Genomic DNA, 27,943 nt, shown 5'->3' with positions numbered 1-27,943 from the left:
GAGAAGTGCCCAGATTGTGGTTGGGTTGTTCAAGTGTATGCTAGCAGTGCTCAGGTATGTACTAGGGGTGCTTAACGTGTGCTAAGGATTGCCCATGGGCGTTATAGATGTGCCCAAGAGTTCACTAGGAGTGACCAAGTGTGTAATAGGTGTGTTCAGATTGTGCTAGGGGATGGCACGTTCTTGGGCACAGCAAGCACATACTGAGCACAGCAAGCACACATTTGGGCAACTCTAGCTCCCACTTTTGGGCTGCTCGCACACACTTGGACACGCTAGCACAATGCTGCTATCCCCGAGCACATGTTTGCCGACCCGTATCACACTCTGAGCACCCGTATCACACTCTGAGCATACCTAGTACGCCCTTCGGCACGCCTATCACTCTCTTATTCATCCCATCGCACACTTTTTCACACGTACCGTACGCTTTCGTCACCTCTATCAGACCCTTGAGCAACCAGAGCACAATCTGGGTACTCCTAGCACGCACTTGTCTTATTTAGTATTTTTATTTTTTATTTAGAGATACAGCACTGAAACAGGCCCTTCGGCCCACCGAGTCTGTGCCGACCATCAACCACCCATGTACACTAATCCTACACTAATTCCATATTCTTACCACATCCCCACCTGTCCCTATATTTCCCTACCACCTACCTATACTAGGGGCAATTTCTAATGGCCAATTTACCTATCAACCTGCAAGTCTTTTGGCTGTGGGAGGAAACCGGAGCACCCGGAGAAAACCCACGGAGACACAGGGAGAACTTGCAAACTCCACACAGGCAGGACCCAGAATTGAACCCGGGTCGCTGGAGCTGTGAGGCTGCGGTGCTAACCACTGCGCCACTGTGTCATCATCTATCACACACTAGGGCACAAATAGAACACTTTTGGGCACCCAAGTACTCCATTGGATACACATAGTACACTCTTGCCATCCACTAGCACGCTCAGGGAGCACCTATAACACTCTCGGGCACATCTCAAACACTCTTCATCACCCCTATCACACGTGCCTCCCCAGCACACACCTGCCAATCTCTCGCACATATTTGGGCACACCTATAAAACTCTGGGCAACCCTAACACAAATCTGGTCACCCCGAGTACACTCTGGGCTACCCTAGTATACCCTTGAGCACATCTACCAGGCTTTGGCACCTTTTTTACACTTTGCACCTCCAGTACACTATTGGGCAGCCCCATCACGCTCTTGTTTACCCCATCACACTCTTGTTTACCCCATCACACTCTTGGACAACACTGGCACACTCTTGTCTTCACGTGTACATCCTTGCGCTTCCCGGAATACACTTGAGCACTCCTACCACTCTCTTCACAACCCCAGGACATTCTGGACACTCCTCGCACTCAGTTTCCATTACTTAGCACACTCTTGGGCACCCCTAGTACACCCTTGAGCAGCCCTATCACGCTCTTGGGCAACGCTATGACATATGTTTTCACTCTTCGCACACTCGTGCACACCTGTAGCACACTCTTGTCATTCTCCATTACACTCTTTGACAACGCTGCCACAGTCTGGGAACACTGAGCACACACTTTGGCACAACAATCAGGCACTGGGCTGCCCTAGCACACTCTTGTGCACCCCAAAAGGCACTCGGACACAATTGGTACACGCTTACCATACCTGAGTACTCTCGTGGCCACACCACAGCCCTCTTGGGGATCCCTATCACACTCTGGGTGTCCCATGCGCACTCTAGGGCACCCTTAGTGCACTATTGTGCAAATCTATTACACTCTGTGTACCGCAGGGCACCCTTGACCATCCCTATCACACTCTTGAGCATCCCAAAACACACATCGTCACCCCATCACACTCTTGGGCACACTAAGCGCACGCTTGGGCACACTTAGTACACTCTTGAGCTGCCCCACTACTGACTTGGGCACTTCTCCCACACTTTTGGTCAACCCGAGAACATTCTGATCACTACTATCAATTGCCATCACCCAGCAGACTCTTGGGCACGCCTAGTACACTCTTGGGCACTCCTAGTACTCTCTTGGGCACCATTACTGCACGCTTAGTTACACCTAGCACATCCTTGGACCTTCTGAGCAACACCTAGTGCACATTTGGGCACTGCTATCAAACACTTGAACAACTCTAACACAACTGGACATTCGTAGCACACACTTGGCTTCACCTAGCATACACTTGGGCACGCCTAACGCTCTCTGGGAACACTGACCACTCCCTTTGGACCTCTAGAATACAGTGGGCACCAGTTTCACACATTTGTACTCCCAGGCACACACTTGGATACCACTTGCACTCGTTTGCGCAACCCTAGCACATTCCGGGCACACCTAGCACACACCTGCCATCAGCAAGGCATACTTCCACAACCCCAGTACACGTTTGTGTTCCCCCATCACACTGCTGCCATCCCCAAGCTCACTCTTGGGCACATATGGCTAGTTCTTGGGTACTGTGAGTGTACTCTTGTGCATCTGTAGCACACTCTTGTCATTCTCTAGTAGACTCCTGGACAACCTTATCACACTCTGGGCAAACTGGTCACTCTTTTTGTCACCTCTAGCACCCACTCTGCTTCCTTTTAACACTGTTGTGCACCCTATCACACTCTTGGACACCACTATCACACTATCACCATCACTCTTTCACTCTGGGGCAACCAGAAGACACTTTATCACCCCTATTACACTCTGATTAACCCAAGTACCCCTTGGGCACCTCCGGCATACACTTGGCACCGCTACCATTCACTTGAGCAACCGTAGAGCATTCTGCTCACTCCGAGCACACACTTGCCATCACCTAGTACACTCTTGAGCACCCCTACGGCACTCTTGTTCACCCCTACCACATTATTGGGCACCCCAATCACATTCTGGGGCACCCATATTACACTCTTTTTCACCCCTGGCATACACTTGGTCTCCGTTAGCACACTCTGTGTACCCCTACTATGCACTTAGACAACACTAGCACAATCTAGGCACAACTATCACACACGTGTCATCACCTAGCAGAATCTTTCGCACCGTAGGACACAGCTCTGCAGCACTTTCACATGCTTGGGCACACCTAGTATCTGCTAGCAAATCTCTGGGCAGACGAACACAATATGGGTACAATAAGCACACAATTGGGCAACCTTTTCCCAATCTTGGGCACCCCTAGTAAACACATTATCCCCTAGCACACTCAGTTCAACCTCTAGCACTGTTGGAGCACCACTATCACACTTTGGGTACCCCTATCACATTCCTGGTCAGCCGTACAACACTATGGGCACCCCCAGTATACGGTTGGGCACCTCTATTACACTATTGTGCATCCTTATCACTCTCTTGGAAACAGCTTCCACACCCTTGCCATCCGCTTTCACACACATTTGGGCACCCCTAGAATGCCCTTGGACACACCTAGTAGTGACTCGGTCACCCCCAGCACACTCTTGCCACCTGTAGCACACTTTTGTCATTATCTAGCACACTCTTGGATAATGATATCACACTCTGGGCACACTAATCACTCTCTTTGGCAGTTCGACCACACACTGGTCACCCCTCTTACACTCCGGGCGCCCCTTGTTCATGCTTGGGCACACATAGTAAAATTCTGGGCTACCCCAACACGCCCTTGGGCACCTCTAACACATTTTGGGCAACTCTAGTATACTCTTGGGAACTTCTATCACACGCTTGGGGAACCTTATCACTTTCCTGAAAATACTAGCACAATCTGAGCAATCCTAGCACATACTTGCCGTCTCCTAGTCACAGACCTGTGCACACCTAACACTCACTAGGCTCACCGATCAGACCCTTGGCCACCTCTAACACACATTTGCGCAGCTGTAGAAAACTTTTGGGAATGCCATCGCACTCTTGTACAGTACTGGCATTATCTTACCATCCCCGAGTAAGCTCGGACACCCCAGAACAATCTTCGACACCTTATCACACGTTGCACAACCTACCGCACACTTGGGCATCCTTAGTGCCCTCTTGGTCACCTTTATTGCATATTTGGGCGCCCTTATCACCCTCTAGGGACTTCTAGCACAGCCTTGCCTCATCACCTAGCACACTCTTGGTCACCCTAAGACACACCTCTTCAACCCTTGGACCTGTTTGGATACCCTTAACAAACTGTTGCCATCCCCTAGCTCAGATTTGGTCATCTTTATCACGTTCGTGGGCACTCTTACCACACTCTTCTTTACCCCTGTCACACTATGGGCATCGCTAGAGCTCACATGGGCACCTGTAGTGCACTTTTGTAATTCTCTAGCACACTCGTGGATAATCCTAGCACACTCTGGCCTCACTGATCGTACTCTTGGACCCCGCTAGAAAACTCTGCCACCCCTCAACATATGTTTTCCCAAAACTAGAGCACTCTGGGCACGTCTATGACATGCTTGGTCACCCCTATCACACTCTGCGCACCCTTCATATACACTTCGAAAATGCTGGCATAATTAAGGCAACCAGCACACACGTCCCATCACCTAGCACACTCTTAGGCACATTAGGACACATTTCTTCAACCCTTTCACATGCTTGGTTACACCTAGCACCTGCTGCCAACCCTTATCCCACTCTTGGGCACACGAGCACATTATGGGTACTACAAGCACATAGTGGGAAACCTTTGCACACTCTTGGGCACCCCTAGTAAGCACTTGACGTCCTAGCACACGTCTGATAACCTCTAACACCTGTTTGAACACAGCTATCAGACAATGGGCAACCCTATCACACACCTGGGCACTCATAGTACACTCTGGGCTAATCGAGCACACCCTTGGAAACCTTTCTCACACTCTGGGAACCCCGAGTATTCTCTTTGGCACCTCTATTACATTCCTGGACACACCTATCACCCTTGCACAGTACTAACACAATCTGGATACTCCTGGCACACGCTTGCCATCTCCTATCACACAGTTGGGCACACCTAATACATTGTCAGCACAGTAACCAACACCTTGGCCGCCTCAAACACACATTTGGTCACCCCTCACACTCTTTGCCACCTGCAGCACACTTTGTCATTCTCTAGCACTCTCTTGACTATCCCTATCAGTCTCTGGTCACACGAAGCACACTCTTTGGCATCGCGACCACCCACTGGGTGCAACTAATGCACTCTAGACACCCTAGCAAACACTTGGACACCACTGGCACTCTTTTGCCATCCCCAAGTACAGTCTTGGGTACCCCAGAACATTGGCTGGCAACTTGTCTCACTCTGGAAACACACAGAACACTTTTCAACACCCCATCATATGCTTTGGCGCCCTTTGCGCACACTTGAGTGTCCCGAATACACTCATGGGTACACCCAGCACTCTCTTGTTGGCAACTATTACAATACTGGGCATCCCGAGTACACTCTTGGGTACCACTAGTACATACTTGGGCACCCATAGCACAATCTGCACATAGATAACACACTATTGTCATCCACTTTCACAATGTTGGGTACAGCTATCACACACCTGAGCATCCCTAGCCCACTTCTCCCTTCCACTTGCACACTTTGCGCATCCCTCGAACACTCTGGACATCCTTAGCGCACACCTGGGTGCCACTCATACACTCTTATCCACCCGTAGCTTTCACTTGGACTTCCCTTGACGCCCTTGCCATCGCGACAGTACACTCTTGTGCACGCCTAGCATGCACGTGGAGAACACTAGCACATTTTTAGGTACCCCTAGGACACACTTGTGCAACCCGAGCACATGCGTGGTCACCCGAGCAGACAGTTGCCATCCCATAGCTCACTCTTGGATAGCCCTATCACATTCTTGGCACACGAGCAAAGTATGGGCACAAAACACATACATTTAGGCAACCCTCATCCACTCTCCGGAACCCAAAGCACACAATTGATATCCTAACACCCTCCTGCCAATTTCTAGCACTTGCTCGGATATCCCTATAACACTCTGGGCACCTCAGCACCCATTTGTTCACCCCTGTAATCTCTGGGCGATCCTAGAACAGCCTTGAGAATCTCTATCACACTCTGGGCACACCTTTTGCACTCTTTGCACATTTATTGCACTGTTGGCCGGCCCTAACACGCTCTTATGCACACCAGCACGCTCTTGGACACCAGTGTCTGAACTTTCCATCCCTGGTGACACACTTGGTCACCCCAGAAAACTCTTTGGCACCCTATCATACACTTGGGCACCCCTACCACCTTATTGGGCAGTCCGATTACACATCTGGGCTAACTAGTCCACTCTTGGGCACAGCTAGCAGACACTTGTACACCCTAGCACACATTTGCCATCCCCTAGCACATGTTTGGTCAACCCTATCACACACCTGCTCACTTAGAGCAAACTCCTGGGCATCAGTAACACACTATGTCATTCTCTAGTACCCTCTTGGACAGCCTTAGCACTCTGTGGCTTACTGATTTCTCTCTTTGAAACTTCTATCAGACACTGGGTTCCCCTATCACACGCCTGTGCACCCCAGCACACCCTTGGGTGCCCAAGAACACACTTCAGTACCTCCAATACACTATTTCGCAATCCCAGAACATTTTGGGTACTCCTGGCACTCTCTTGGCCATGCCTATTACACTCTTGGCACCGCCAGTACGCTCTTGGGCACCGCTATAACACTCTTGCGCCCCTCTAGTACACCCTTGAGCGCCCATATCACACACTTACTCATTCCTATCACACTCTTGTTCACCTATAGCACACTCTTGTCATTCTCCAGCAGACTCTTGGGCAAAGTTAGCAGACTCTGGGCACACTCATCACTTTCTTTGGCACAGCTATCACCCACTGGAATCCCTATCACTCGCCTGTGCACCCCATCACACTCTCAGACACCACTGGCACAGTCTTGCCATCACTGAGTACACTTCTGTGTAACCCAGAATGCACTTTCACACCCCTACTGCTCACTTGATCACACCAAGCACACGCTTAGGCACACCTGGTGCACACTTGGGCTGCCCCATCACACACTTGTACACCCCATCAACACTCTTGGACACCACTACCACTCTCTTGTGCACTTCTATTACATTATTCTGCCCTCTGAGCACACATTTTCGCAACATTATTCAAATCTTGGGCACCCCTAGCAAATACCTGACTCCCTAGCACACTCCTGCTGACCTCTAGCATTGTTTGGGCACCATTATCATACTTTAGACAACACAAGTGTGCTCTTGGGCACCTTTAGAACTCGATTGGGCATTTCTGGCACATTCTTCATCTTCAAGCGCACTCTTGGGTACACCTGCTACATCTTCTGCACACTCTGGGCAAACTGAACACTCTCTGTCACATTTATCCTTCACTGGGCTCCCCGAGCAAACTCTAGTGAATCTCATCTCTCTCTTGATACTCCTATTCCAATCTTGCTATCCCTTAGCACATTGTTGGGCTCCCATAAAAAAAACTCTGGGCACACTGAGCATTCCTTTCGCCACCTCTGGCATATACTGGGCTCCTCTATCACATTCTTGTGCACCTTATCACCCTCTTGGAAACAACTGGCACACTCTTGCCATCCCCAAGTACACTCTTCTGCACCCCACAATGCACTTAGTCTCCCCCTAGTACACACTGGGAATATCAAACACTCTCTTGGGCACACCCATCACTCAGGTGGGCACCCCAGCACACTCTTGAGCAACCTGAGAACATTCTGAGCACTTCTGGCACACTCTTGGATACCACTAGTACCATCTTGAGAACCCCAGTACACTCCTGTGCACCCCTAGGACACTCCTGTGCACTCCTAGCTGAAACTGCAACACCATAGAACACACTTGTCATCCCACAGCTCATTTTGGTCACACCGAGCATACTCTTGGGCCCCTGCAGCACACTCTTATCATTCTTTCGCACACTCTTGGGCACTCCTAGCACTCTGTGGACACAGGAAGCACTTTGTTTAACACATCGGTCACACACTAAGCAACCTATCACACTTTGGGCACCCGAGTGCACTCTTGGTCACACCTATCAAACTCTTCGGCATCTGTAGCGCACTATGTCATTCTCTAGCACCCACTTAGACAGCCCTAGCATTCTTTGGGCATATTGAGTACTCCTTTTGACACTTCTATAAGCCACTGGGCTTCCCTATCACATCCTGTGCCCCCCAGCACTCCCTTGGGCGCCCACGAACACACTTCAGCACCCCCCAATACGCTATTTGGCAACCCCAGAACATTTTGGGTACTCCTGGTACTCAGCTGCCGTTACCTAGCACTCTCTTGGGCACTCCTACTAAACTCTTGGGCGCACCCATCACACAGCTGGGCAGCCCAGCACACTTTAGGCAACCCAAGAACATTCTGGGCACTTCTGGCACGCTTTTGCCATCACCTAGCACACTCTTGGACACAACTAGTACCATCTTGGGATGCCCAGTACACACTTGGGCACCCCTAAGATACTCTTGTGCACCCCGAGCTGACACTTCAACACCATAGAACACACTTGTCACACCGTAGCTCATTTTTCTCACACCGAGCACATTGTTGGCGGACCTCGCACTCTGTGGACACAGGAAGCACTTTGTTTGACACAACAGTGGCGCAGTGGTTAGCACCGCAGCCTCACAGCTCCAGGGACCCGGGTTCAATTCTGGGTACTGCCTGTGTGGAGTTTGCAAGTTCTCCCTGTGTCTGCATGGGTTTCCTCTGGGTGCTCCGGTTTCCTCCCACATGCCAAAGACTTGCAGGTTGATAGGTTAATTGGCCATTATAAATTGCCCCTAGTATAGGTAGGTGGTAGGGAAATATATAGGTGGGGATGTGGTAGGAATATGGGATTAGTGTAGGATTAGTATAAATGGGTGGTTGATGGTCGGCACAGACTCGGTGGGCCGAAGGGCCTGTTTCAGTGCTGTATCTCTAAACTAAACTAAACTAAACTGTCACACACTAAGCAACCCGGCACACTTTGGGCACCCTAGCACACTTTTGGTCACACCTATCAAACTCTTGGGCAGCCCTATCACACAGTTGATCAACGCTAACAAAGATGTGCACGCTTGCACTCACTTGCCTTCATCTAGCACGCAACTAGTTACTCCTAACATCCACTGGGCACACTGAGCACCCCCTTGTGCACTTCTCGCGCGCATTTGGGCACCCATAGAACAACTTTGGGCACTCCTGCACTGTCTTGGATACACCAATTACACTCTTGCCATCTCATATCACACTTTTGGTCACCCTTAGAACATTCTTGGGCACACCTGGAACACTCTTCTGGACACTCTTGCCAAACTGAGCACACTCTTCAGCACATCGATCACACACTGTGCTCAACAATCACACACCTGTGCACCATGTCACTCTCTTGGACACGACTATCACACTCTTGTCATCACCTACGACACTATTGGGCTGTCCTAAAAGACTGGGCACACGGAGAAGCCTCGTGTCCACCTCGATCACATATTGGTCTCCCCGAGCACAGTCTTGTGCAACCATTACACTCTTGGACGCGAAAATGAAATCAAAATACTGCAGATACTGGAAATCTGAAATAAAATCAAAAAGTGCTGGAAATACTCAGCAGCTCTGGCAGCATCTGTGGAGAGAGAAGCAGAGTTAACGTTTCAGGTCAGTGACCTTTCATCAGAACCTGTTAGACATTTAATGGGTTTTATGTAAATAAAGTGGTGTTGGGGCAAAATATAAACAATGGGACGATGCTGATAGGGCAGAGGGTCGCAGATAATAACTGACAAGGAGATCATGGGACAAAGAGAGTGTGTTAATGGTGTCGTGAAATACAAAGCCTTCGTGCAGAGAGGGTGCTAAATGACAGAGTAATGAAAGCCCGATCCAAAAGCAAAGCATGTAAAAGTGGGCAGGCACATGGTAAAAAAGTGTAATGATGAAACAAGCTGAACCAAAGAGATATAAATATATAAAAATACAACGTAAAACAACAAAAAATAGGTGAAACTACAAAAAGTAGTTGGGGGGAGGGGGCAGTCATGCTCTGAAATTATTAAACTCAGTGTTCAGTCGGTAGGCTGTAACATGCCTATCGGTAAATGAGCTCCTATTCCTCGATCTTGCGTTGATGTTCACTTGAACACTACCACAATCTCAGGACGAGATGTGGGCATGAGAGCAAGTTGTGGGGGGTCAAATATCCGGCGGCAGGAAGCTTGTGGTCATGTTGTTGGACTAAGCGGAGATGTTCCATAAAGTGGTCACTCTTGGACACCGCATGGCACTCTTCGGCACCCTGATCATTCTCTGGGTAAAACAAGCTCACAATTGGGCTACCTTAGCCCCCACTTTGACACCCCTAGCAGACTCTTGGACAACCTACCACACTTCTGCCATCCCCACGATGTCATGCTGCAGCTGTTCAAAACTCTGGTGCGGCCGCACCTGGAGTATTGCATGCAGTTCTGATCACCGCATTATCGGAAGGATGTGGAAGCTATGGAAAGGGTGCAGAGGAGATTTACTAGGATGTTGCCTGGTATGGAGGGTAGGTCTTACGAGGAAAGACTGAGGGACTTGAGGTTGTTTTCGTTAGAGAGAAGGAGGAGGAGAGGTGACTTAATAGAGACATATAAGATAATCAGAGGGTTAGTTAGGGTGGATAGTGAGAGTCTTTTTCCTCGATGGTGATGGCAAACATGAGGGGACATAGCTTTAAGTTGAGGGGTGATAGATATAGGACAGATGTCAGAGGTAGTTTCTTTACTCAGAGAGTAGTAGGGGCGTGGAACGCCCTGCCTGCAACAGTAGTAGATTCGCCAACTTTAAGGGCATTTAAGTGGTCATTGGATAGACATATGGATGAAAATGGAATAGTGTTGGTCAGATGGTTTCACAGGTCGGCGCAACATCGTGGGCCGAAGGGCCTGTACTGCGCTGTAATGTTCTATGTTCTATACCTGATGTGCTCCCACCCTTATCACACTCTGAGCACTCCTAGTACGCACTTGGTCACAGCGGTACACATTTGGATACACCTAGCATTCCCTTGGGCACACCTATCACCCTCTGGGCACCCCTAGTATATCCTTTGACACCCCTTTGGCATTCTTGGTCACCCCTATCGCACTCTTGAACAACCTTAGCCAATCTGGGCATTCCTAGCCCACAATTTCCAATATCTGAGACGCATTTGGACACCCCTAGAACGCTTTCGCGCATCACAGCACTCCCTTGGACAGTCCAATCATATTCATGCCATCCCCTAGCAAAGAACAAAGAACAAAGAAAATTACAGCACAGGAACAGGCCCTTCGGCCCTCCAAACCTGCGCCGATCCAGATCCTCTACCTAAACATGTCGCCTATTTTCGAAGGGTCTGTATCTCTTTACTTCCTGCCCATTCATGTATCTGCCTAGATACATCTTAAAAGATGCTATCATGCCCGCATCTACCACCTCCGCTGGCAACGCATTCCAGGTACCCACCACCCTCTGCGTAAAGAACTTTCCACGCATATCCCCCCTAAACTTTTCCCCTCTCACTTTGAACTCGTGACCCCTAGTAATTGATTCCCCCACTCTGGGAAAAAGCTTCTTGCTATCCACCCGGTCTATACCTCTCATGATTTTGTACACCTCAATCAGGTCCCCCCTCAACCTCCGTCTTTCTAATGAAAATAATCCTAATCTGCTCAACCTCTCTTCATAGCTAGCGCCCTCCATACCAGGCAACATCCTGGTGAACCTCCTCTGCACCCTCTCCAAAGCATCTACATCCTTGCTCTTGGCACCCCAGCACGAACTTGCTCACTCTTATCACCCTCTTGGCTGCCTGTTTACACTCTTGTCATGCTTTTGCAGAAGCTTGGACAACTCGAGCATACTCTTGGGCACAGTGAGCACTCTCTTTCGCCACCTAGTACACACTTGGGAAACCCCATCACACTCTTGGGCACCGCTACCATGCTCTTGGGCACCACTACTACACACTTAGGCACGCCTATAATATTCTTAGGCACCCCATCACACACTTCAGTACCCCGGGTACAATTTTGGGCAACCTCGCCCAATTTTGGGAACCCCGAGCAGACACTTCATATCTCATCGCACATGTTTGATCTCCCCTAGCGCATGTTTGGTCACTCCTGTCACACTCTTGGCCCTCTATCACATACTTGCTCACGCCTCGCATACTTGTCGAAACACGTAGCACAGAATGGTCATTCTCAAGCACACTCATGGACAGTGCTAGCACACTTTGGGCAGACTGATCACAATCTGGGTTTCCCCAGCACTCTCTTGGACACAACTATCACACTCTTGCCATCTCCAAGACGTCTCTTAGGCACACCTATAACATGCTTGGGCATCCCTAGACCACTCTTTTGTCCCCCAGCCACACATGCTCATTCCCAGCACATACCTGGGCACCCTTGGAACACTCTTGGTCAGACCTAGCACAATGTTTTTCACCACTATTACACACTAGATATACTGAGCACATTCTTTGGCACATCTAGTATCCAATGGGCACCCCATTTACACGCTTGGCATCCCCAGCACGATCTGGGAAACCTTACCTTTATATTGTACACTCTTGGGCACCGTAAGATCGCACTTCTGCAAAGCTATCGCATGCTTGGGCACACCTATCACATTTCTGCCATACCATAATTACTCTTGGGCACCCATGGCACATTTTTGGGTACACCAAGCACTCTCGGGGTGCAACAACCGCTTATTTGAGTAAACTAGGAACCACTTTGGCACCCGTGTAACTCACTTGGATAACCTAGCATATGCCTCCCATCCCCTAGCACATGTTTGGTAACACCGATCAAACTCTGAGCACCCCTGGTATTCACCTGGGCATCCTTGGTACATGCCTGGGCACACCTATCACACACCTGGGAAAGCCCAAAACACATTTGGGCACAGGCAAACTCTCCAGGATACACCTATAACATTCTTGGGCACACCTAGAACACTCTTGGCCGCACCTATAACACTCTTGGATGCACCCAAAACATTCTTGAGCATACCTGTAAAGCTATTGGGCAACCTTGGAATGAGCGTTGCTACAAGTAGAATACTCTTAGGCACACCTGGAATGCTCTTTGACACCCCTGGCATTCTATTTGGCACACCAAGTACACAGTTGCTCGCACTTAGCACACTCTCGGCCACCTCTATCACATTCCTGTACAGACCATGCAAACTGTTGGAAAGACCTAGCACACTCTGTGCACCCTGATCGCTCTCTTTGGAGCCTCTAGAACAACTGGGCTCCCCCAGCATACTTCTGTGCACCCTATTGCACTCTTGGGCACAGCTTGTTCACATTTGCTATCACTTAGTACGCTCTTAGGCACTCCCATTACAGTATTGGGCACCAAGAGCACATGGTTGGGCAGCACTAGCACCTTCTTGGGCACAACTAGAACCTTTTGAGTAAAACGAGCACACATTTGCACAACTTATTTCACTCTCGGGCACCTCTAGCTGACACTGAGACACCATAGCTGACACTTGCCATCCCCTAACGCATGTTTACTCAACCATAGAATGCTCTTAGGAACTCATATCACATTCTTGCCATGCCCTAGCACACACGTGGGTAAACATAGGACACCCTGGGGCCCACCTGGCAAATTGTTGGGCACTCAAAGCAAGGATTTGGGCAAACTAGCCCCCTCTTGGGCAGCCTGAGCAGGCACTTGGACACACTGGCATGCACTTGCCATCCCCTAGCACATGTTTGATCCCATCTAACACAATTTTGGGCAACGATAGCACGCAGTTGCTCACTCCTAGTACACACTATGGCAACCGTAGCACGCTCTTGGCAATCTCTAGCACACTCTTGGACAGACCTTGCACACACTGGGGGTGGTTAGCACGGCAGGCTCACAGCTCCAGCGACCCGGGTTCGATTCTGGGTACTGCCTGTGTGGGGTTTGCAAGTTCTCCCTGTGTCTGCGTGGGTTTCCTCCGGGTGCTCCGGTTTCCTCCCACATGCCAAAGACTTGCAGGTTGATAGGTTAATTGGCCATTATAGATTGCTCCTAGTATAGGTAGACGGTAGGGGAATATAGGGACAGGTGGGGGTGTGGTAGGAATATGGAATTAGTGTATGATTAGTATGAATGGGTGGTTGATGGTCGGCACAGACTCGGTGGGCCGAAGGGCCTGTTTCAGTGCTGTATCTCTAAACTAAACTAAACTGATCATTCTCTTTGGCACCTCTGTCACTAACTAGGCTCCCCTAGCACACTCTGGTCACCCCAATACACTCTGGACAACCCCAATGCACACTTGCGCGCCCCCCATCACACACTTGGGCATTCCTATCACACACTTCAAGAAACCTACGACAATCTGGGCACTCCTAGCACACACTTACCTTTACCTAGCACTCACCTAGGCTCACCTAACACACTCTGGTCAGATCGAGAAAACTTTTGAGCCCCTCTATTACATGCTTGGATACCCCTATCATGCCTTTGTGCACCGCTTCACACTCTTCGACCCCATCACGCGTTTTGGCAGCACAAGCACAATTTCAGCGCACCTAGTACACACTTGCCATCACCTGTCACAGTCTTGGGCACTTCAAGGACACACTTCTGCTACCGTCTCACACTGCTGCCATCCAATAGCTCACTCTTAGGCAAACTTCTCACGTTCCTAGGCACATCGAGTGCTCTCAGGGCATAACAAGCACACATTTCGGCAACACCAGCCTTAATTTTGGCAGCCCTAGCACATACTTGGATACCCTAGTAAATGCCTGTCTTACTCTAGTACATGTTGGCTACTCCTACCACACTCTGAGCACCCCTATCACACACTTGGGCACTCCTATCACACAATTGGGCACAACTATCACTCCGTTTGGCACAGCACCACTCCATTGGAACCACCTAACACGCACTTGCCATCCCCTAGCACACTCTTGGGTGCACCTATCACACCTTTGGTCATACCTAGAACAATCTTGGCCACACATATAAAATTCTTTCCCATAACTAGAACCCCCTTGGGCACACCTGCATCGCTCTTGGGCACACCTGCATCGCTCTTGGGCACCACCAGCACAGTGTTCCCATCCCTGTGTATACTTTTGGGCGCGTTGAGGCAACTCTCGGCACTCGTAGCACACATTTGCCATCACCTAGTTCACTCTTGGGCACACATGGCATGTTCCTAGGCACACCGAGTGCACTATGGGCACAACAAGCACACATTCTGGCAGCACTAGTTCCCATTTTTTCAACCCTAGCATACACTTGGATACCCTAGCAAATACGTGCCATCATCTAGCACATGTTTGGCTACCCGTATCACACACTGATCGCCCCTGTCACTCACTTGGGCATTCTTATCCCATAGTTATGCCCAACTAGCACTCCTTTGGCACAATATCACTCCATTGAACACGCCTAGCAAATACTTGCCATCCCCTAGCACACTCTTGGATGCACCTACAACACCCTTGGCCACAACTGGACTATTCATGGCCACAAGTAGAGCACACTTTTCCATAACTAGAACCCCCTTGGGCACCCCATGCATCCTCCTGGACACCACTTGCACAGTCTTCCAATCCTCCAGTACACTCTTGGGCACCCTAGAGCACTCTTGGACACCGCTATCACACTCTGGGCACTCCTAGTAAACTCTGGGCTACTCTTGCATGCCCCTGGGCATCTCTATCACATTCTGTGCACCCCGGGTATACTCTTGGGCATCACTATCACACACTTGGCCAACCCCAGCACACGCTGGGCACTTTGATCCCATACGTGCCATCACCTATCACATTCTGGGGCACCCCTAGGACGGACTTGTGCAACACTTTCAAATGATTGGTCACCCCTAGCAAACTGCCGCCATCCTCTAGCTCACTCTTGGGTACCCTGATTACGTTCTTGGATACTCTTAGCACACACTTCTCTAACCCTATCTCATTTTCGGTACCCCTAGTGCACAGATGGCTGCACCTAAAATGCTGTTGGGCACCCCAGTATAAACTTGGGCAATGTATCGAACACTTGGGAATCTGTCGCGCACTTTTGCCATTCTCTAGCATACTCCTGAACAGCCCTATCACACTCTTGGCAAACTCATCACTCACTTTGGCATGTCTATCAAACACTGTGCTAGAACAACTCCATCACAATCTGGACACTCCTAGCACAACAGATACCGTCAACTAGCAAAAACTTGGGTGCACCTAACACTCACTGGGCATGCAAGGCACAACCTTGGGCACCTCGAGCGCACACGCGGTCACACCAAGAGCACATTTAGGCCCTCCATCACAGTGTTGGACACACCTGTGACTCTCTTACCATATCCTATAACAATCTTGGCCACCCTTAGAACACTATAGGGCACACATATCACACTCTTTTTTACCCCTAGTACACTCTTGGGCACACTAAGCACACTCTTTGGACCCCTAGCATACAGTGAGTTCCGCCAACACGCCTTTTTTGCGTGCAATCACACACCTGAACACCACTACCACGCACTTGTTCAGCCCTATCATAACCTGGCTCCTCTTAGCACACACTTGCCATCACCTATCACACTCTTGGGTACCCCTGGAACAGACCTCTGAAACCTTATCACATGCTTGGGTATGCCTAGCACACGCTGCCATCCCCTATCTCTTGGGCACAGATTACACGCTCCTGGCCACACCGAGCACCTTCTGGACACTATAAGCAACCATTTGGTTAACCATAGCTCCCACTTTGGCAACCCTGGCGCACAATTCGACACACCGGCACACTCTTGCCATCTCTGAACACATGTTTGGCCACCCCCAAGATACACTGAGAAGCCCTATCATACACTTGGGCACCCCCTAGTACCAGGCTTGAGCATACCTATCACACACTTGAGGACACCAGCACCCTGTTAGACACACCTATTACACACTTGCCATCCCCTAGCAGATTCCTGGGCTCATATAGAGAACTCCGAAGCTCACCTAGAACACTCTTAGGCACACTAATAAATTCCTTGGGCACACCTGGAACGCTTTTGGGCACTCCTTGCATGCTCTGGGACATCACTAACATCGTCTTTCCATCCAGAGTACGCTATTAGACGCCCCAGAACACTCCTCCTCATGCCTATCAGACTCTAGGCACCAAAGTTGCTCTCCTTGGCACACTTAGTACACTGTTGGGCACCCATATTTCACATTTAAACAAACCTATCACACTCTTGGGCAACCCCGGCATTTTCAAGGAACTCGTAGCACAAACTTGCCATCACCTAGATGTTGGGCACACATCATACACTCTTGGACACCCCTATCATACTCTTGGGAACAGCTAGAATAGTGCAATTCTGGTCGCCACACTACCAGAAGGACGTGGAGGCTTTGGAGAGGGTACAGAAGAGGTTTACCAGGATGTTGCCTTCTGTGTAGGGCATTAGCGATGAGGAGGGGTTGGATGAACTCGGATTGTTTTCACTGGAACGACAGAGGTGGAGGGGCGACATAGAGGTTTACACAGAACATTGATCATAGAACATTACAGCGCAGTACAGGCCCTTCGGCCCTCGATGTTGCGTCGACCTGTGAAACCATCTGACCTACACTATTCCATTTTCATCCATATGTCTATCCAATGACCACTTAAATGCACTTAAAGTTGGCGAGTCTACTACTGTTGCAGGCAGGGCGTTCCACGCCCCTACTACTCTCTGTGTAAAGAAACTACCTCTGACATCTGTCCTATATCTATCACCCCACAACTTAAAGCTATGTCCCCTCGTGTTTTCCATCACCATCCGAGGAAAAAGACTCTCACTATCCACCCGATCTAACCCTCTGATTACCTTATATGTCTCTATTAAGTCACCTCTCCTCCTCCTTCTCTCCAACGAAAACAACCTCAAGTCACTCAGCCTTTCCTCGTAAGACCTTCCCTCCATACCAGGCAACATCCTAGTAAATCTCCTCTGCACCCTTTCCAAAGCTTCCACATCCTTCCTATAATGCGGTGACCAGAACTGCACGCAATACTCCAGGTGCGGTCTCACCAGAGTTTTGTACAGCTGCAGCATGACCTCGTGGCTCCGAAACTCGATCCCCCTACTAATAAAAGCTAACACACCATATGCCTTCTTAACAGCCCTATTAACCTGGGTGGCAACTTTCAGGGATTTATGTACCTGGACACCAAGATCTCTCTGCTCATCTACACTACCAAGAATCTTCCCATTAGCCCAGTACTCTGCATTCCTGTTACTCCTTCCAAACTGAATCACCTCACACCTTTCCGCATTAAACTCCATTTGCCATCTCTCAGCCCAGCTCTGCAGCCTATTTATGTCCCTCTGTAACCTACAACATCCTTCGGCACTATCCACAACTCCACCGACCTTCGTGTCATCCGCAAATTTACTAACCCACCCTTCTACACCCTCATCCAGGTCATTTATAAAAATGACAGACAGCAGTGGCCCCAAATCAGATCCTTGCTGTACACCACTAGTAACTAAACTCCAGGATGAACATTTGTCATCAACCACCACCCTCTGTCTTCTTTCAGCTAGCCAATTTCTGATCCAAAGCACTAAATCACCTTCAATCCAATACTTCCGTATTTTCTGCAATAGCCTACCGTGGGGAACCTTATCAAAGGCCTTACTGAAATCCATATACACCACATCCACGGCTTTACCCTCATCCACCTGTTTGGTCACTTCTCAAAAAACTCAATAAGGTTTGTGAGGCACGACCTATCCTTCACAAAACCGTGCTGACTATCGCTAATGAACTTATTCCTTTCAAGATGATTATAAATCCTGTCTCTTATAACCTTTTCCAACATTTTACCCACAACCGAAGTAAGGCTCACAGGTCTATAATTACCAGGACTGTCTCTACTCCCCTTCTTGAACAAGGGGACAACATTTGCTATCCTCCAGTCTTCCGGCACTATTCCTGTCGACAATGACGACATAAAGATCAAGGACAAAGACTCTGCAATCTCCTCCCTGGCTTCCCAGCAGTCCCGCGTGCGCTCCACCTATACACGAGAAATGGCTTCCGATTTCTTGGCGCGCTTTTCAAAGCTCTGCTCCCGCTTTTCTCTCTCTCTCTCGGTGGCTTCCGATTTCTTGGCGTGCTTTTCAAAGCTCTGCTCCCGCTATTCTCTCTCTCTCTCTGTGGCTTCCGATTTCTTGGCGCGCTTTTCAAAGCTCTGCTGCCGCTGTTCTCTCTCTCTCTCTCTGGGAGCAACTGCCCAAATATGTAACCTCACTTACCCAACAGTCCCGCGTGCGCTCCGCCTATACACGAGAAAATGAGTTATGAGTGGCAGGAAAGAGTGGATCGTCAGAAGCTTTTTCCAAGGGTGGAAGAGTCAGTTACTCGGGTTCATTGGTTTAAGTTGCAAGGGGCAAAGTGTGGAAGGGGTGGTGAATGCCTGGAACTTGCTGCCGGGGGAGGTGTGGGAAGCAGGTACAATAGCGACGTTTAAGAGGCATCTTGACAAATACATGAATAGGATGGGAATAGAGGGATACGGTCCCCGGAAGTGCAGAAGGTTTTAGTTTCGACAGGCATCAAGATCGGCGCAGGCTTGGAGGGCCGAATGGCCAGTTCCTGTGCTGTACTGTTCTTTGTTCTAGTCACATGGCGGTATCTTGGTACTTAGCTCATGAGCATACTGAAATCTAAAATGGACATCACTCTTTAAACAAACAGACAACAATGCTGGTCCCCGAGTGCAGCAGCAGGTTGGCCACCACGGAGCGTCACCGCCGCTGAGAAAATGAGCCTGGCCCTCCCTACATCGGACTATAGTTCGACAGCGGGCCTCTGACAGAATAATCTTCCGGCTTCCCCACCCCCGTCACGGATCTGACACTGGCGGCACGGTAAAATCTAGCCCGATGTGTGTGTAAGAGTGAGTCTCAGAGAGGCTATGTGTATGTGTTGGTGTGTCTCAGAGAGGCTGTGCATGTGAGAGTGATTCACAGAGAAGCTATGTCTGTTAGTGAGTCGCAGAGAGGCTGTGTATGGGAATGTTACTCTCAGAGAGGCTGTGAAGGCATGGAAATGAGTCACAGATACGCTGTGTGTGTGTTTGTGAGTCTCAAAGACGCTGTGTGTGTGAGTTAGTGAGGCACAGAGAGATCGTGTGTGTGTGTGTGTGTTAGTGAGTTTTCAAGACGCTGTGTGTGTATCTGAGACAGGCTGTGTGTGTGATCGTGAATCTCAGAGAGGCTGCGTGTGTGTAGTGAGTCATAGGGCTGGATTTTGAGCCCTGCCTGCAGGAGCCGTGACTGGCGCGAAAAATGAAGGCCCCACTACTGCAATTCAGCCGAAATCGACTGCAAGTCGGCTCATTTAAATACCCGGTTGGGCACACCCCCTATTACGTAGAGGGGCGGCCTGGCCAATACCGGCATCGGCTGCAGCGGCCTGTGTACAGGCGCAGGCACCATTTTTAAAGACCAGCCAGCCCTGCTGGTAATGTAAAATTTTTAAAGATATGCCCCCGAAAATGTACAGGTAAAATTCTAGTGCCTCTTTCCCACGCCCCTCCCCCACCCAATAACAATTAAATTCAGTGTCTGCCCTTTCTTGCACAAAACACTTATCTTTGGAACATGACCTTTCCACCCCCTCAAAACTGTACAATGTTCTCAGTTCACCCCTTCCTGCCTTCACCAAAACCGATAATGATGGTTTTACACCGTTACCCCACCCCCACACTAAAGATCTAATTCCCACCTTCTTCATCAGTATTACGCCTGATTTCCCCTGACTCGGAATTGCAGGTTTGGGACTCTGAAGTTGGTGGTGGGCGCATAAGTTCCCAGGTAAGTGTATTGCTAATTTACTGACTTTATTGAAATGCTTATGGTAATGCATGGCAGCAGTTTCTTTGCGTTCCCTTACACAACATAATGAGATTTGTGGATTATAGTTCCTGGAAGATATTTACAAGTTCCCTTAATAGCTAAATTAGTACATACAATACAGAGCAAACTATATACAGAACCTTTGTCAGGATGTGACAGTGCAGAGTGACTATGGCTTCTAGTCACATGACTACATACCCCTATTTTGCTACTTAGCTTACTGAGTTCTTAAAGGGACATCAATCTTTAAACAATCAGGGAACAATGCGGGTCCAGTTACCCAGCGGCGGGGGGGGGTGTTGGGTGGGTGGCACCACGGTGTATCTCTGCTGGGAAGATTGGGCTTGGTCCTCCCTTTTTCGGCACTGTGGCGGGCCTCTGACGAATAATCTCCCAGCTTCCCCACCCCGCCATGGATTCCGATGCTGGTGGAAAAGTAATATCCAGCCCGCTGTGTGTGTGAGAGTGAGTCTCAGACACGCTGTGTGTATGTGTTAGTGAATCTCAGAGAGGCTTTGCGTGCGTGTTATTGAGTCTCAGAGAGACTGAGTGGGTGTCACTGAGTCACAGAAAGACTGCATGTTTGTTAGTGAGTCTCAGAAAGACTGTGTTTGTGTTCCTGAGTCTCAGAGAGTCTGTGTTTCTCTTTTACGGATTCTCAGAGAGGCTGTCTGCGTGTTAGTGAGTCACAGAGAGGCTGTGTGGGTTAGTGAGGCACAGAATGCCTCTGTGTATGCTGGTGATACTCAGAGAGGCTGTGTGTGTTTGTGTGTGTCTGTTAGTGAGTCTCCAAGAGGCTGTGTGTGTGCTTGTAATTCTCAGAGAGACTGTGTTAAGCGTGATAATGAGTCACAGACAGGCTGCCTGTGTTGGTGAGTCACAGAGAGGCTGTGTGTGAGTGCTGATGTTCTAGTTTCAGATACTGCATTAGTTTATGCACTGTATTAGTTTGAGTTAATAATATATTTTGAATTTCTGTATTAATTTGAGAGGCTGCATTACTTTAATGGTCTCCATGATTTTCAGGGGTTGTATTGTTTTCAGTGATTATATTAGTTTGATGTGCTATATTATTTTGAGGATCTATATCATTTTGAGGATCTATATTATTTTGAGTGTCTTTATTAGTTTGAACGGTTGTATGAGTTTGAGGGGCTGTATTTGCTTGAGGGTCTGTATTTGTTTGAGTTGCTGCATTAGTTTGAGCAGCTGTATTTTTTTGAGTGGCTGTATGAGTTTCAGGATTGGTATGAGTTTGTAGGAAAATATCAGTTTGAGGACATACAGGCACTTTTTCCTTCTTTAATAATTTAACTGAATGGTAGCAGTTAAAGTGAGCAGCCACATCCCTGAATACAGTATGACAGCCCTGATAGAGCTCACCAACATTAGGAATTGAATTACTGAATGGGCATAGCAGCGTGAAAGTCATCATTAAATCAATATGAGAAATACAGATGTGTCTGATGGTGCTTCAATGAACATCACAATTGTTCAGAGAATAAAGCTTCTAATTATCATGAGTTAATTAATGTGATCTGAGCCGTCCAGTCTTTGGGTTGTTCAAATTCAATCTCAGTGCTAAATATATTCAATCACAACAGGGACTTAACTTATCTGTCGTAATCCGTTTGTTTAAAATTTAAAATATGCATATATATAGATACATATGATGCAAGTTGCAACCTCAATGTCCCCGTGGAGTTCCTGCAAAGTATAAATTAAAAGCTCTGGGACTGTGCTGTTTCAGAGTTTAATGCAGATAAATTGTTTGCAGCACGGAGCTGACAGATCACTTCACACGGAAAATGCATCAACCAATTAACAGTCTCCAAAAAATATACTTTATCATCCTTGCTGTCATTGGTGTTCCTGGTAAGTGACTATACCCATCAAGGCTGTGTAAATATGTGCGTAAGCTGGTCTATAGAATTTGCTTGTGACTGATAACGTTACATATTGGTCGACTTGTGACTTTTATACAGATACCCGATCAGTTAAATTATTTCATTAAGTCAAATCTCTTGAATTATGTCTGCGGATTGATAACATTACCTTAACTAAAATTAAGCCTCGGTTTTTTTGTTTAGAGTTTTGCTGCATGATCAAGTTATTGTCGTTGAATATTGTGCACTGTTAAATGAGACCTCAGCGCAAGCAAATTTCTGAGGGAATGTATTACTGGGAGTATCTGTCTCTGCAGAATTGTATTGAGTGTGGGACACTAACTGGAGTGCAACACTTGATCCCAGTGACCATGGATGATTGAGAGTATCTGTAGTTGTAGATTTGTATTGATTGTGGGTCAGTAGCCGACTGGAACACTTGCTTCCAGTGACTATGTATTACTGAGAGTATCTGTCATTGTAGAATTGTATTGATTGCGCACCTGTAGCTGAAGTGGAACACCTGATCCCAGCGACTATGTATTACAGGGAGTATCTGCCATTGTAGACTTGTAACGATTGCGGATCTGTAACTAGAGTGGATCACCTGATCCCAGTGACCATGTATTATTGGGAGTATCTGTCATTGCAGAATTCTATTCATTGTGGTCCAGTAAGAGGAGTGGAACAAGTGGGTTCTAATTTGAAATAATTCTTTCGGGGTCACTGATCTCTGCACTCCACGGAGCTGTCAGCAGAACAAAACAAAAGAACACAAGAAATAGTGGACGACATGGCCTTGGAGCCTGATGCGCCATTCAATACGATCATAGTTGTTCGTAAATTGTACTTAAAAAGGCTTAAATTGTACTTGCCCACTCGCCATATCCCTTGATTCCCTATGAGACCAACAAGTTGTCTATTCCAGCCTTAAATGTTTTCAATGATGAAGCATCCGCAGCCCTCTGGTGTAGAAAATTCCAAATATACACAACCTTTGAGTGAAGTAATTTTTCCTCATCTCAGTTCTAAATGATCGGCCCCTTATCCTGAGACTGTGCCCCCAAGTTTTAGATTTCCTGATCAGCAGATCTCTCAGGTTCTAACCTGTCCAACCCCTTTAGAATATTGTATGTGTCAATGAGATCACTTCTCATTCTTCTAAACCCCAGAAAATACAGGTCCAATTTACGCAGCCTTTCATTATCGCACAGCCCCCACAACCCAGGGCCCTACTTATTGAACCTTCTCTCTGTCGCCTTCAATACAAGCATATCCATTCTTAAATGTGGAGACCCAAACTGCGCACAGTACTTCAGACGTGGAATCACCAAACTCCCGTAAAATTGTAGCAAGACTTTGTTTTATCACTGTACTCCAAGCCCATGGCAATAAAGGCAAACATGCCATTTGCCTTCCCAATTGCTTGCTGTAACTGCATGCGAACTCTTTGCATTCCTTGTATGTGTGCATCCAAGTATCTTTGAACATGAGCACTTACAAGTTTCACTCCTTTCCAAAAATGTTCTGCTGTTATATTCTTATGACCTAAGTGAATAACTTCGCAGTTTGTACATTATATTCTATTTGCCATGTTATTGCCCACTCACTTAACCCGTCGCTGTCTCCTTGCAGCCTCTCTGCCTGCTCCCCACAGCTTACCTTTCCTCCTAGCTTCATATAGTTAGCAAACTTAGATACATTACTCTCCAGCTCTTTGTCTAAGTCATTGATGTCGATTGTAAATAGCTGAGGCGCAGCACTGATCATTACCGCACTCCACTATTCATTGCTTGTCAACTGCAATATGCCCCGTGTAATCCCACTCTTTGTTTTCTGTCCGGTAACCAATCCTCTATCCAAGCTAATATATTACCCCCAACTCCGTGAACCTTTATCTTGCCCCTTAAGCTTTTGCGTGGCACATTTTCGAATTCCTGTTTGGAGAACCAGTTATACTACATCGACTGGTTACCCTTTATCTGACCTACTAGTTACATCCTCAAAAACATTCCAATTTTTCAAACAGGATTTCTGTTCAGTGATATCATGTTGACTTGTTCTAATCATACTCTGCTCTCCTAAGTGCATTGTTAACAATATGGTGCAGTATTCTCCCAAAGATGATGTCAGGCTAACTGGCCTGTTGTTCACTGTTTTTTCTCTTTCTCCTTTCTGGAAAAGCAGTGTAACATTTGCCAACTTCTAATCCGATGGGAGTGTTCCCGAATCCAGGAATTTTGGAAACTCACTGCCAGGGCATCCACTGTCCCTGAAGCTATCTCTTTTGGAACCCTAGGGTGTAGGCTATCAGGTCCTGGGGTTTTTTGAATTTTAGTCCCTTCAGTTCCTCCGATACTTTTTCTCTGCTGATATTAATTCTTTAATTTCTTCACTCTTTTTAGTGCGTGGTTACCGTCTATTTCTTGTGTTAATCTATGTCTTCTACTGTGAAGACAGACACAACATTTTTGTTCAATGCCTCGGTGTTTTATGAAAGTAATCGGTGATGAAGGGGATTAATTTTGCTGTTGTTGTAAATGATGTGTAGTGAATATATGCATTGAAATGCATTGATATTGCTCTGTTTCCTATGGAACTGCGCCAACTGAACCAGATGGTACCTATTTATTCACAGGTAAACAGCAACACAGCACTGTTACAGTAGTCTACTCCTCTGGATAATGGCTTATTTTTACTCTAAGTATAGTGACTGTAAACACTGCCTAATAGCAACGTCCTTTTGTTGTCTTATCTTATTATGATGAATGTTTGGCTGTTGTTCGTGATTATTATGCCAACTCTGTAATAGCTTAGGTTTTTAAAAAATCAGTTCTTATCTATGATTCAGAGTCTTTACAATTAATAATATGCAGTGATCTCTGCTCTTAGCTCAGTGAGATATGTCCCTGTGAGAACAGACACCTATATCTAAAGAACGTATACTTTTCATGATACATTGATCTGTTCGGCTGCAGAAAATTATATAATTACTAAACTGTTAATTATAAAATAAACAGTGCAATGCTTCAATAAATACATGATCCCCTTTGCTTTGATCGCATTTCCATGCTGTTGTTAACCTTCCATTCTAATTTAAATCATTTGTGAATCTATAGCTGCAGCAGCCTTTGCCCGTTGATTACATTATCAAGTATTGGTCCCCTTTCTACCTTAAATCACTTGGAGTTGTTTGATGATTCCGTTTAATTATTTCTTGGCTGTTATTTTCTCCTGCTTCATATCCCTCTCACTTCTTCAGTCTCTGAATCATCACAAACTGCTCCATTCTACCATGACTGTCCCACAACACATATGTCTTCCTTCCATTTGAGTTCGGAGCTGCTCTCCAGATGTGCATTTATATTTCTGTCCATGTAACTCCGCGCCGCTCTGCTACAGAGTCTAGGAAGCCCGAGGTGCCCTTTAACCAGCAACAGACAAGGTCTTTCCTGACTCACAGCAGTAGATAGCTTCCCAGCCAATTTCCCCCGACCATCTCCCATTGGTATATTCAGAGGGCCCCATTTGGAATTTATTAGTTTGGCTGTGTATGCTTATCATTCCCGCTGGAATTCCTCTCCCTCACTCGCTCTGAAGTACTCATGTTCACTTTATCACCACTTTTTCTGGTACATCCTTTCACCTTGAACTGGAAAATAAATCAACTTTGCTTCCAATTGTTTCCCCTCCCTCCTTTTCATATGGTCCATCTCCGACATTTCCCTTCTATTCCTCAACTTCTTTAAATTCATTTCCGGGGGATTGTCTGTCCAACAATATTTACTATAATACCACCGACTGTTACATAGCTAAAATTTCTGCCATCCAATTTCCTCTAGGAACTCTATTCCATTCTGCCCGTCTTCTCACCTTCCACTCCAAAAACCTTCACATGAACACGGGAAAAATATGGCCAAGAGGAGAGGCTTGTGTAGCCCAGGAAGTGACGCAGACATTTGGGTAGACCCAAGGCATGAGGACCAAACTGTTGGCCGTGTGCAGAGAGGGGACCCACGCAGCCATCACCTCATTCCAGTGACTGCCATTTCCACCATGTCCAGCTAAACCCAACACTAAACACAGCTTCCCATCCGATCCTGTCTTTGGCCCCTTGCATCACACTGCTTGACACTGCTGTCATCCCCACCCCGCCAGGCACCTTCCAATTCAAGCACAATAGATGTTACATCTATCCTTTTACCTCCTTCCTTCCCACCATCCAGGGCCCCAAAATCTCCATCCAGATGAAACAAAGATTTACCTATACTTATTCCAATGTAGTTGCTGTATTCACATGCAGTCTCCTCTACCCTGGATATTGCGAAATGCATACTGAGCGATTTTCGTCTTGCTGAACACTTCCTTTCACTTTGCAAATATGACGCGGAACCTTTGGTTACTACCCGTGTAATTCTGCATCCTACACTTACCTCCCCATCCTCAGCCTCTTCCACTGTTCCACTTTTAAGCTGAATGAGGAACAGTATCACATTTTTCCATTGGCCAATTTACAGCTTGCCAGGCTCAACACTGAGATTAAAAGCTTTCGACCTTAACCACGGACATTTTCTTGGATGGCCTGTGCTTGCAGCAGATTGTGGCTGCACCAGAGTCACTAGAATGAGGTGTGGGCTGGTGATTGTTGTGAGGGTCCCCTCTTTGTACACGGCCGACTGCCTGGTCCTCATGCCTAGGGCCTACCCAAATGTCTGCATTTCGTTCCTGGGCTACAGAGCCTTTCACCTCTTGACCATGTTTTGCTCGTGTTCATCCCCCTCTGTTTATCTGCTGTAATCACTTTCTCTTCCTGTGAACCCATCTTCTTTTTCTTTAATTGTCCCATTCGCCTTGCGCCATGAGACCATTTGTCATCGGAATCTCTGCTGCCCTCCACTAGATCACACTCTTTGTTCTTTGCACCCCACACCCAACTTTTCTCTGACCCTGCCATTGCTTCGAAACGTTTAATCTGGAATAACTTGCAGTTCTGATGAATGTTTATCGAGCCGAAACATTGCTGGGAATTTTATGCCCCCTCCCATACCAGGAGCGGGTTGGGAGGTGGGGAGGGGGTGTAAAATCAGTTTCGATGGCGGAGAGTGCCATGCCCTTCATCTACCGACCACCATTAGTACCTTACCAGTGGAGGGACAGATGACAGGCAGATGCCTACTGT

This window comes from Heterodontus francisci, chromosome 33 (genome assembly GCF_036365525.1).
Source record: "Heterodontus francisci isolate sHetFra1 chromosome 33, sHetFra1.hap1, whole genome shotgun sequence".
Lineage (NCBI taxonomy): Eukaryota > Metazoa > Chordata > Chondrichthyes > Heterodontiformes > Heterodontidae > Heterodontus > Heterodontus francisci.
The sequence above is the reverse complement of the archived record's forward strand: the minus strand, read 5'-3'. Positions refer to the sequence as shown.